Source organism: Hibiscus syriacus, unplaced genomic scaffold, assembly GCF_006381635.1.
Source record: "Hibiscus syriacus cultivar Baekdansim isolate YM2019G1 unplaced genomic scaffold, ASM638163v2 tig00000764_pilon, whole genome shotgun sequence".
Taxonomy (NCBI): Eukaryota; Viridiplantae; Streptophyta; class Magnoliopsida; order Malvales; family Malvaceae; genus Hibiscus; species Hibiscus syriacus.
The window spans coordinates 20,729-34,627 of NW_024061820.1; the positions used below are offsets into that span (position 1 = coordinate 20,729).

General features: G+C 33.3%; 1 pseudogene; it reads left to right on the forward strand.

Moving 5' to 3' along the window:
- The first annotated feature begins 2,028 nt into the window (after nt 1-2,028).
- On the forward strand, nt 2,029-6,355 carry LOC120214560 (annotated as a pseudogene).
- The last annotated feature ends 7,544 nt before the right edge of the window (nt 6,356-13,899 follow it).

Genomic DNA, 13,899 nt, shown 5'->3' on the forward strand with positions numbered 1-13,899 from the left:
ATATGTTATTGTACATGTTAGTATAATAAATCATGTAAGCTGATACAAAGGGAAAATGAGATAAAGATAAATAGCTTTTACCTATAGGATTGATATAAGATTATATGACGGTGTGATAACATGTACAAGGGAACTAAGCTCTATGATATGGATCCATGTGAGTATAAGTAACGTGATTGCATAAACTATATATATATTTTTATGATTTTGTATATGCCATTTGATTCATGGGTATACATGTAGATAATATATGTGGATATAAGCCATGAAAAAGTGATCTATGTGACTAGATGTATATGAAATCTAAGTGATATGACTTATAGGTATTTCTATTATAATGTTACATGATATGTATGTATGTTAAATGAATTATGTGATGGTATAAGAAATGATATGAATTATATAGGCGAAAACATGTATATGTTATGAGATAAGACATATGACTATGAGTTATGTGAAAAGCTATGTGATACGTGATATGTGAAAGTGAATTACATGTTTATGTGAATATTTGAAATGAAATAAATGATAATGCCCATGTTATGTGTCATGAGAGCTAGGGGTATAGTTGGCATGCCAAGAGTCGAGGGTATACGCGGTCCTTCGGGACATATGTATATTCTTTGGAACATTTATGAGGTCTTTGAGACACATATTTGGTCCTTGGTATATGTATATGATTCTTAAGGAATTTCTATGTGGTCCTTATGGACATTATATGGAACTACGGTGCATTTCTACGTGGCACTTCGGTGTAATTCTACGTGGCACTACGGTGCATTTCTACGCGACACTTCGGTGCATTTATACGAGCTGTGGTGACAGCATTAGTGCACAACCTCTATAGACTCACATATCTATAGTTCTCACAAGTGTACCATGGGCTAATCAAAGAGATAACATGAATACAATATATATATAATGTATGTGCTTTTGGTTACAGGAATTATGATTTATGGGTGTTTCTTGGTGAAATGATATATGTGTGATATGATATACCTAAATGATAAGAACAATATTAGGTGATAAATAATTGGATGATAATGATAGAAATAGTTATAATAATATATATGATAATGCTAAGAAAGTAGATGATGATATATGTACATGAGTGTATTTGTTATATAAAAAGGTGTGTGATTTTGTATGAAATTGTTATATGATTTTGTATGACAAGTTAGTATTAAATGTTCATGTGGTTTGTTATATGGAATATTTTATGATTTCTATTATATGTTTTATTTGCCTCACTAAGTCATCGACTTAGTGTGTGATTGTTTTACACGTAGGTTCGAGAAGAATATAGAGAACATTGGGGAGCAAGACAGGTTAGTATCTCCTTTACAAAGTTCAGATAAGAAAATATATGTATTTGGCATGTAAATAAAAATTTGAATTTGATATACTCGAATTGGTTTTTGTAAAATCATATGATACTGATTTATGTAAATTAGTCAATTGTATTTAGTAAAAGTTTTAAAATTATTCACTATTTTGTTCAAGTAAAGGTTTTGAAAAGTCAATGTGACATCGCGGACTCGTAGCCAGGTCGAGTACGGGTTGGGGGTGTTACACGCTATATCTGAGCCTGCCTTAAAAGTAATGTATGCCTGAAATATATAAGTAAAAGAGAATTTCCTGCATCTTTATGTGTTCTCTGTATCCTACTATTATACATAATAAATACACTATAGGAGGCATAAACTGTTTTATAGCCTCGTAGGTTAAAATTTAGCATACTCCTAACCTTGTTTCCTAAGCATTTACACGCATGAAGGAAGTGCATTTATTGGGGTTCTTGTTTGGGTTCATTTTGAATACTGCTGATAAATGCATATTCCGTCACTTTATTTTGATGTGATAAATTTGTCCCTTGTATAACACAGAAATTTACAGGCTGTGGCATATGATGCACTTTTGAATTTCTATTAAAGGAAAGAGGGAAAAATTATATTAAAAACAGAAGAATAGAAAGTTAATCTATTAGGGTAATATTTTGAACTTTATTTACAGGTGGTGGATATATCTCCTCTGAATGAAGGAAAGCACTCGGTCGTAAAACACATGCTTGCAATTGATTGGAAATTCTGGAAATCTTATCTTCAAACTTCTGCAGCCTGATCTATTACCATTCGAATGCTTGAGAGAGTTTCTGGTAATCACATATTCTGTTATAACTTTGCATGATATGTATAGTGTGTTGAGTATTTTATGACTTTTTGTGATCATTTGAGGCATTAATTTGCTAGGAATTTATGTCATGTACTTGCAGCATTGAGAGAGTTATTCAAAGCAAAACAAGGAAAAAAATACCCTTCCACCGATATATCATCTGGAGAATGGATACGGAATGTTAAGTTGCAGAGTGAAGAGGAGAGTGTAGTTGATATGTGCACGCGGATAGATGCTGGGAAATCAAAGGAAAATATGAATGAAGGAATGGAAAAGGCATCTTCCGAGCACTCGAGTCTGGTAGGTCTTAATGATGCTGCCGATGAATTCTTTGATGTTCCAGAGCCAAAAGATTATGATCAATCAATAGATGGATGGGATTCCGACTTTGGTCCTGAAGTATACTCTCAGGTAGGAGTCAAGGTAGTTATCATTGGTTCCCACATGCAAACGAATTTGCAGTTCGTGGTGCTTCATATCTCATAGATGATGTGACCAACTACAGAGCTTTTTCATGTTTCTTATTCCTTTTCACGTTTCGCTCCAATTTTCTCACATGACTTATGTGACTGAAATATGCAGGATATGAGCCAACCAAAGTTATCAATAAAAAGTTACATGATCTGGCAGGTGGTTCCTGTTTGGATGACCATTATTTACTCCTATATTATAGAAACAAAGAATTTTTAGAAAGATGGATTGCTGATGGCTTCCAATCCTTTGTATGCTACAGTCCAGAAGAGGGGTTACATGGACTTGCAAGACATGATGAGAGAAGATAGCATATGTTGCTCCTATGGAAACACTCTTCCCAAGGATCCGACTTGTACATTACCTTGCAGTTGGACAGCAGCATAACCCTCCACATTTTTAATTCGTGGGGAGAATTACCTGGAAGATCATAAGAAGGTATGAAGAAAAATGTTTCTATGACACAGCGCTGTAGTGTACCACAAAAGTTCAGCTGGTGTGTTCTGATATGGTTTATTGCACGCGATGTTGCATGATATTGAACTGACGAGAATTTTGTCTTTGGTGATATCTAAATGATATACATGTCCTTCCATGTTTGCCTAGCTTGTTTAGGATGTAATTAATTGCAAGGTTTTGTACATATCATATGGTGATCAATTGCTAGGCGTCTTGGATATCATCCACTTTGGCTTTCCTTTTGTGTAGCTCAACTTATAGCTTTCCTTAAATTTCAACTCCAATTTAGAATTATATCCTTGCTCTCGTTTTCTTCCAGTTTAAGGCAAAGGACACCTTAATGCAAATGGTCGCTGCAGATTGGGTAAGTTCTGACAAACGAGAAGATGATCTAGGAGGGCGTCCTGGGGGAATTGTTCAGGTTTCCCCTTATATATGTCATTACCTTGTTCTCGTTTTCTATATACAACAAAAACAACAAAACCCTATTCCTATATGCAATGGGATAAGGGGAGGTAAGGTAGTAGGCTGCCCCCAACGCCTGGTTGAGAGCAACTTCCGTGGAAGACTTCCGGCAGTCATAAAAATTACAAATAAAGATAAAATGCAATGCATGTATAAATAAATAAATAAATACATAGTTGACCGTTTTTTTTAATTTTTATAAGCAGTCTTCTTATGCGCGTCTATAATGGGAAGTAATCTCTGCAAATAAATCCCTGCATAAAAATCTCTGTAATATAAACAGAAACGTAAGATCCGACTAAATTTAAAAAGAGGAAACATAAAGAGAAGGATACACAGAAGTCAACGATAGCAAGCTACGAGAAGGAGTAAAGTCAAATGTGTTAAAACCTAAACTAAGGCAACACTACTCCGCTACCCTAGATCTAAGCCTTCATAAATTCCAATGACAGAAACGTTAAGAAAGTAGAAGTCAGGGAAATTATTACAAATGCATTAAAAAGAGGACATAGATGTTATAACATATGATTGTGACACGCACTACTCGGCTACCCTGGTCTTAAGTCTCCATACTTTCCTATCAGAGGTCATGTCCTCGGTAAAGGTTAAATCCTTCAAATCAGATCTCAAGCAGTCTTCCCACTTCCGCTTTGGTCGTCCTCTCATTCTGGCACCGTCGACTATAATCAACTCTACCCTCCTGACCGTATCTGACGGTTGTCGCCTAAGGACATGCCCAAACCACCGTAGTCTTCCCTCCCTCATTTTTTCGGATACATGCACCACCCCCAAGGACGTCCTAATAGCAGAGTTTGGTGTCATGTCCCACAGAGTCCTACCACATGCCCATCGAAGCATTCTCATTTCTGCGGCCTCCATCCTCCTTACGTGATCCTTCTTGATTGCCCAACATTATGATTCATACAACAGTGTTGGTCTTATTGCCATTCTATAAAATTTTCCCTTAGGTTTTAGAGGCACCTTCTTGTCACACAAAACTCCAGTAGAAGCCCTCCACTTTAGCCATCCCGCCTTTATACGGTGTGTCACGTCATCATCAACACCTCAATCTTTATGTATCATAGACCCTAGGTACTTGAAACAATCTTTTGAGGGGAGAACGTGTCATTCTATGCAAACTTCTACATCTTCATCGTTTTGTTTCCCACTGAAGTTTGAACATAAATACTCTGTCTTTTCAATATTGATCCTTAGATATTTTTCTTCCAAAGCAGTCTTCCAAGTAGCCAGTATATTATTCAGCTCAGTTTTTGTTTCAGCAACTTGGACAATGTCATCGGCGAAAAGCATACACCATAGAACACTGTCTGGTGTCGCACAATAGATGTCGTCCATAATCAAGGCGAAGATGTAAGGGCTAAGAGTCGACCCTTGGTGGAGTCCGATTTCCACCGGGAATGCCTAGGTGTCACCAACTGTAGTCCTGACGTATGTAGTAGATCTACAGTACATATCACGAATCGCCCGGATATAAGTAGTTGGGATCCGTCTCGTTTCCAAGGTCTTTTGGATTGTATTGCGGGGAACGCTATCATACACCTTCTCAAGGTCAATGAACGCCATGTGAAGATCTATATTTTTTCCCTATATTTCTCCATAAGCCGTCGAAGTAGATGAATCACCTCCGTAGTAGACCTCCCTGGCATAAAGACAAATTGGTTTTCCGAAACCTTAGTAACCTGTCTCAACCCAGCCTCTATCACCCTTTCCCATAGCTTCATGGTATGGCTAAGTAGTTTAATACCTCTGTAGTTCTCATAGCCTCTATCACCCTCTCTCGTTTGCTATATGTCGCTGGTAAATCGGAGAAAAAAATTACAGAAGTGTTTATCTGCAGAAATATGCTGCTCAGGGAGGGCCAGAGTTTTTCTTCATTATAAACATAATGTTACTTTTTCTCTATTAGTCTTTTGCTTATATTTAATTCTGTCCAGCTTAATTTTTTTATCCACATTCTTATTTGTTCTTAAGCATTGGAAGTAACTAAACTATTTACTGCAATACAGGTGCCAGGTTCAACAACATATACTCTAGCGCTATACTATATGATAAATACTCCAGTGGAAGACTCACCCTTGCTGTATAACTTCATTAATGGCGATGATGCGTATAGAAATTCAAGGTTTAAGTTAATTCCATACATATCAAAGGTTAGTGCACGCAGCATTGTGCATTTAAGATTGAGAAATTTTTGTTATACATTTCTTAAAGCAAGGTCCCGACTGATTGAGAATGGTCTTTTAGGGGTCGTGGATAGTAAAGCAGAGTGTTGGAAAGAAAGCTTGTCTCATTGGCCAAGCTTTGGAAATCAATTATTTCCGGGGGAAGAACTACTTGAAGGTAAAGCTTTTATGACCTTCATTCATATGTATATTTCTGCAGATCCAAGCTCGACTAACCTGGATAATGGATTTGAAAAATCGTACAAATCTGCTTAGAGTTGGCTTCACTTCTCTAAGCAAGCCTCTCCGCATTTGCAAATAGGAGAGTACAAGAGTGTGTGACTTTTTTTTATTTGACCTTTGCAATATTCAAACTTCGGCAATCTATCACTTCAGCTTGGGATTGACATTAGGTAATCGACGGTGGCAAGAGGCGTGGTCAGTCTCGTGCTTGGTTACCTCAACAATCTGGTTATCGAAATGGCACTTTTGATACAGGCAAATACAGAGGAGGAACTGCCGGAGTATCTTCTTGGGACGTGCCGGCTGAACCATCTAGACGCTGCAAAATCTGTTACAGTAAAAATCTGAATAGTTATTTATTCTTAAACCGATGATTGATTTCTAGAGTAGGCTGGTTTAGAAGCTTGGGCAATGATTGATGAAGAAAGCAAAAATCATAGTATTGGTTATCGCATTGCTACTGCTACTGCTACTTCTACTTCTACTTCTACTTCCACTTCCACAGAGTTGCATTCTTTTTATTTATTTAATCAAACGACCATTTTCTAACCTTTTCTGCTATGTAGATTTAATTGTATAACTGAAAATGAAAAACAAGCTGTTCCCTAAATGAGTGTTTATTCAAAACTCCAGTTTTAATTATATTTTTATTGCCTTATTTTCTTTCTAATTTTACGGGTTTGACGGGTCACCAATCCAAAAGTACACTATAGAGTGGTACTGACGTACATACTTTTTTCTGTATGTATGATGTGTCTACTAAAAACCAAGTACAAATCACATGAGTACAACACAAGATATGAAAATTAGGCCGTTCATGAACCGTGCGACGGGAAGTTCGTTTATGTACGTTTATTTATTAAATGAACGAACATAAACAAGATTTTGTGTTCGTTTAATTAAATGAACGAACATGAACATAGGTCTCGTTCGTTCATTTACGTTCGTGAACGTTCGGTTATGTTCGTTCGTTTATGTTCATTCATTTATGTTTAACCCAATCTTCTTAAATCAATTTTGGTGATCAATTTGTAAGTAACTTAACAATATTAATTAATCTGATATTCGGATGACCAACTCCATAATTAACCTAATTTTATTTGGAGATTAAATTCAATATGTTAACATGTGAGGCACCTCGCATTTATCTTCATTTTCCCCCTTTTTTCCAAACTCTAATGTTCACTGGAGAGTAGAGACGATCGCTGAAAGCTTCAAAACAAGTTATATTATAGTAAAATCTGAAGTTTACAGGTCTGTTTTCATCTCTTTCTCTGTTTTATTTGGCTTAATAGTTGATATGTAAAGTTATTGCGTTATCTTCATATCTAAAACTCAAGAAAACATCATACTTCTTTTTAGAAATAGATGGGATGATAAAGGTAACAATCAGAAGTATTTGAGCATCAGTAAAGAGAAAAATATAATAGAATTTACCAGAAAACAAAATAAAGGTTTTTATGCAATTTCTGAAAAAGAGTGTAATAACGAAATTAATGGGTTTTCCGGGAAGAACTCATTAATAAGTAGAAAATACATTTTGACAATGAACTTTTATTTTCATAGTTCTTGTGTGACATTTAGTTGTGGAGTAGACTTTAGGTACGTTAAAATTTTGAATGGTAGTTTAGCAATAATATCATTTACGATATGTAGCATCGAAGGGATTTCAGATCTATGTTATTGCCTTGTAGTCCAATTTGTACCGTTCGAAATCTTCATGTTGTTAAATTTTCTACTCTGCCAACGGAAAGGACCATTATTAACAAACCTCACTAAAGTCTGACATTAATGTCACAAAACTTTTAACTGGCGAATTTATTAGAATAACGTAGATTTGGTTGATTTGCATTATCGACTATTTTTCATGAAAGAACAATGGAAGGTAGGGTCTCCAACGTTTATGTTCGTGTTTGTTTATGTTCATTTATTTATTAAATGAACGAACATGAACAAGTTATATTCTTTAATAAACGAACATGAACAAAAAAAATTTGTTCGTTTATGTTCGTTAATTTATTAAATGAACGAACATGAACATACCTCCGTTTGTGTGCATTCGGTTCGTTTACAGGCCTAATGGAAATCAAATCATAATTTAATAAAGCGTAAACTACTCCCATTGTCATTAATGTTTGGGTAAGTTTTCGTTTTCACCACTGATGTTTCAAAAGTCACAAATTGGTCACTAACGTTATCGTTTGTTACAAATTGGTCACTCGCTGTTAACATGCGTGACGGAAAACACACGTGGACTGTTAACAACCATTAACATGCTTACATGGATGGTATAATTACATAAATAGTCCATGTTATTTATATATTCTTTTAATTTGATCCTAATTTTAATAAATTAAAATAAATTTACCTACGAATCAGGAGGTACCACGTGTTATTGGTTACACATATGTCATGACACATGTTATCATTTGATTGGAAGACTAAATTTATTTTAATTTAATTTTACCAATCAGAGGGTGACACATGTCACCCTCTGGTTGGAAGAAAATAATTTAATAAATTTACCTACGAATCAAGAGGTGACATGTGTCATTGGTTACACACATGTCATGACACATGTTATCATTTGATTGGAAGACTAAATTTATTTTAATTTATTTTTAATTTAATTTTACCAATTTATTAATCTATGAGGAACCCGGTATAGGAGTCAAAGATTGCGTAATAACGCTAAGGTCGAGCCATGCTCACCTAATAAATTGCACTGTAGTGCTGAGGTCGAGTCTTGCCCACCTAACTTGTACTATGTGTCTTTACTATACACATTAGTACTACTTAAATTTTCACAGCTACTAGACTCTATGGCATGTCATTAATACCACTGAACCTCAATAACATACTTGAGCATTTAGTCATGAATTAAATCATCCATGACAACGTATAACCATGAAACAAACATTAGGGCAGTTCATACCCAAAATAGCATCCATGTAAAAAATTTCATGCTGATAAAACAAGGTAGACTTATCTCAAGTCTTCCTGATGATGTATAAAACATCTATGTACATGATGTAAATCATCTATGTGCAATGTCATGCATGTATTGTACTCACATTGACACTTTAAAATTTTCAAAAGATTTTTCCTCACTATGCTCCAACTTAGTCCTTTTTATACTCGATTTGCTTTGAACACAGAGTCAATCACGATCTGTACAAAATCATAAATTCATATCGATACATATGTTAGTATTATACTAACATAAATACATTTCCAATTTATTCAAAAATAGTCTCTTTCCATTTAACTTCAATTACAAGCATCCAAAATTATACTCAACATTCAAATCAAACATTTAAACATTACTCTTCAGTTTCTAATCTATTTCCACTTAAATTCTAAAATTTTCATATTCAGACAACTCGAACTGCCTTTAAAGAATCAGTATTCTGTATTGATATACACACTGAAATTTAATTTTGTTTCTTTCGTTGAAAACTACACTCAAATACAAATCTATCCATATAAATAACTCCTTCTAGTTCATTTTGTACAATTTATGGTCAATTTTCAAAGTTGACCGACATAATCTGTTTTGTGCAGAATCTGATGCCCCTTTTTTTGACCTTTCTTCGGTTAAAAATTCATATCTTTTTGTATATACCTTAAAATTGATCCCCGTTTGTTTTAAACAAAACTAGATAGACATAAGAACACAAATATATAAAAATAACCTCAAAATAATTTTTATAGAATTTCTAATGAAGTTTCAAATTCACTGCCAGATTCAAAAATCTAAATCCTTAATTTGCATCCTTAGGTTCTTGATCAATTCTTACAAACCAATTCTTTAAAACCACTAAACTCTTCATAACCCCAAATCATAAAATCTCATCACACATTTATCTTCACCATGAAATTTTTGGTACCAAATAATAGAGAATTTCATGTAGATTAATTCTCTATCTAATAGCTAAACTCAAAAATCAAGTAAATAACTTCAAATTTTGAAAATAAAATTTCTTACCTTGAAGAACCTCAAGTGTCGGTGGAGAGAACTTGCTGCTGAAAGATGTTCAGCTTTTTTTAATATAATAATAATAATTATTTTTAACACATGTCTTAAATATAATTAAATTGATTTTTTTATTCAATTTAATAGAAAATTTCATTTTTTCCATTAATGAAACTTAAAAATTATCAATTGCCATTATCATATTTTCCATTAAAATATTCCTTGCTCAAAGATGAATTAACTTGACTTTAACTTACGAAATTCACCATGCAATTTTCAAAAATTACATTTTAGTCTCTAAACTCCACTGTTTCAGTTAAATCTGAAACATTGCACAGTTCTGAGCCAAATTTCTCTGATCTAGAATATTAAAATAATATTTCCAACCATTTTATAACATGTTTCAAATTTTCATAAAATTACAATTCGATCTAAATATTCGATTTCAATACCGAATTTTACTACTTTATAGCTTTTAACACAATTCCCGTACCAAAATCTGATTCCCACTAAAATATTTGCTTTAATCCAAACTGTTCATTTACAGGATAAAATATAGCTTTTAAAAATTATAATTTTGGTCCCTAAACTTTTCAAACTTTATACTTTAACCACTAAACTTTCAAAACTTACACTTTAGTCACTAGACAAAATTTGGGGTATTACATATGAGATCATCTTCAAAAAATGAAAATATAAATTAAATCAGAAAAATAATGTCAAAAATTATTTTAAAAACATGATAAATATAACAATTTACGATAGTAGTTAAAATCATTGATAATTAAGAATAATATTAATAAAATTGTCGGAAGTTGTTGATGATTTTGTTTCATCTTTTTATAATTTATAGATTGAATTTTCTAATAATTTTTAGATAGGACTGTAAGAAAATAGAAGTGTAAAAACTAAAACGAAAATTTTCAAAATTAAACGGTGAGTTTAAGTCATATCGTAAAACTTTGAAAGATTATAATTTTAAACATTTTTTAATATATATATATATATTGAAATCCATGGGCTCTGGGCAGACAATGAGTCAAAGGTGTTTTATCATTATTTTTGTCATGAAAAATATAGTTTTAACTTTTTATTTTTTTGTTTTTATAACTAATTTTAAATTTTTTATTTCCTTTTTTTAAAGGCATTGGACTTAAACATTTAATTATTTTGTATAAAAATATATCATTATTTATAAGAATTAAAAATAAATATATTTTAATTTATTAAAACTAGGATCAAATTGAAAGAATATAAAAATAACATAGACTATTTGTGTAATTATACCATCCAGGTAAGCCTGTTAACAGCCGTTAATAGTCCACGTGTGTTTTTCGTCACGCCTGTTAACAACGAGTGACCAATTTGTAACAAACGAAAACATTAGTGACCAATTTGTGACTTTTGAAACATCAATGGTGAAAACAAAAACTTACTCAAATATTAGTGGCCATTGGAGTAGTTTACCTTTAAAAAATATATTGATAATATTTGATTTTACAATTATACTCTTGCATCGTTAATACGAAAATACATTTCCAATCTAATAATTCAAAATACAAGTGAGAAATGTCGAAGTCCCAACTCTATGGGGACCACAGCAGCATTTGGGCAGGATGTGGACCATGTTAGGGGGACCAAATTACAATACCAAATCAAATCAATCCTCTAACTCGTCGGTGATCTTTTCTTTTAACATAATTTAGCCCTATTTAAATCTACGACCACCTTGTCGCCCCCCCCCCACCCCCCAAAATCATTTTTACTTTACGTAATTTGAACTCCATCTCAAATTCACGACTCAAAATACCATTTCCCCCTACTCCCAACGGTTGTATTTTTTTTTCTGTAAAGGGTTGATATTTATTTAAGGCATAATTCGAAGATTCCATCCTCAAATTTATATATTTTTAATTAGATATTTAAATATTTTTTGATTGAAATATAGTATTATTATTGATTATTTATAATATATATCATTATTTCAACCGTTTAGATGATATAAAACTCCTCCAAAATAAAAATATAAAATTAGTAAATATATATAAATAATAAATAATTCAATTTTTTTATAAATTTATATTTTTTAAATGATAGTTTTAACAAATACTTTTTTAAAGAAGTAAGAATATTTTTATTTTTAAAATTTTTTTATTCATTTTATTACATACTATTCTTTGATAATATTATATAATAAACAATATGTAACACCCGAATCTTTAGTTAATTATAACATTCACGTGTGTTGTTTAGAATTAGGTAGAATGTGAATAAAATATTAAGTGAAATAGGAATAAAATAAAGATAATGACATTCCATAATTGAAAAAAAAATTAAAGAATGACATTGATTGGTTACTTTGTTTAATGATTGCTTGCTGAAAATTTACAAAGGAAACCAAGTTCAATCATCTTATCGGATGGCTTCATTCGGTTTCAGTTGTCCAACAAGCTTTTCTTTTCTTTTCTCTCTACCTGTCGTTAATCATCGAAGAGCCTTGCTGGTCGTTTCATTGCCAGCTCCAGCACTAGCAGCAGTGAGTTGATGAGCTAATCATCAGTTAGCGAAATAATTTAAAGGCCATGAACAAGGTTGGGGTTTAAGAACTCGACTGAGATTTTTTGGGTTGATGTTCATAGTGCTGAAGGCAGACCACTGGATATTGGGCTTCAAGAACCGGTGACCATTGGGTGTTTGACGCTTGAACAGGTTGAGAATGTGGTTGTCCGAGCTGAGTTCAACAATAGATGTGTTGGGTGGGGTGAGATTCCAGTGATTCCATGGGTTAATTGGAACCAAGCTACTATTCTTGAGAAAGTGAGAGAAGCTTGTGAATCTCTTAGCTAAGGACCTCCAATTACTTTGAATTTGGTTTTACATCAGATTTCAGAAATGTTTCCTGGAAGCGAATTTGCTTCTAGCTGGATTAGAAATGGCATTGATTGATGCGGTTGCTAATAGCATTGATGTGCCCCTATAGAGATTATTCGGAGTGTTTTGCTTTGACAAAACTGAATGGTTTTTGTAGATCTACGACTATCCACGGGGTTTCTTGACGATCGAATGCCGGATTCTTGATGTGGAGACCAAGATGCTTGGGATGATAAAGTTTGGGCTTAGACCGACGATCAACGACGACGGTCAACGTGGTGGTTATCGGAGTTTGGTGGCCGGCCGACGAAGCTTCTCTACCTCCCTGCAGAGTCTTTCGTTGGGAAAAAGTAAAAGGAAATGAAATGTTAAATAAATGAGAAATGCAGGGGGAATTTGGCTTATAAATGGAACTTACATATTAACCAAAACTACGAAGTTTTCGAAATGGTTTGGGAGCTTGATATGAATGCATTTTTGAGATTCTGACGGTGGAACACTACTCTTGGCAACGAATAAATTACAAGGTAAGTCATCCAAGTTGTAAAAGCTCAACCTTGTCTCTTAGCTTCCATATTATTATGATCATGGCATAATGGTTTCATTAAGATCGATTTAGTCCCTAATTTTAGTAATTAAAAATTTGATTGACTAATAAAGTTTTTAGTTTTAACAATTGGGTCCTCAAATTATTATTTAAATTCTAATAAGGTATTTTTTATGGTGAGGGAAATTATTTGGATACGAGTTAGTAATTTTGATTGTTTGAGACCGTGAGAGAAAGAATTGGAAGCTCGAAAGACAAATTTTTGAAAAGTCATATTTTATGTTTTTCTACGTCTTGAATCCGAATCCAAAGTCTGTTTCGTCAAATTCAAACTCGGTAAGCTATTTTTCCCTGATTTATCACTCGATTCGATCCGTTTTCAGAATTAAGCCCCGTTTTTTATGAAATTTCTTTTATTAAGCATCTGAGGAATTATTGGAAGTTAAATTAAAGATCGAGGATATTCGAATGGAAATTATATGGTCGATCAGTATGGCACGGAAATCGAGGTA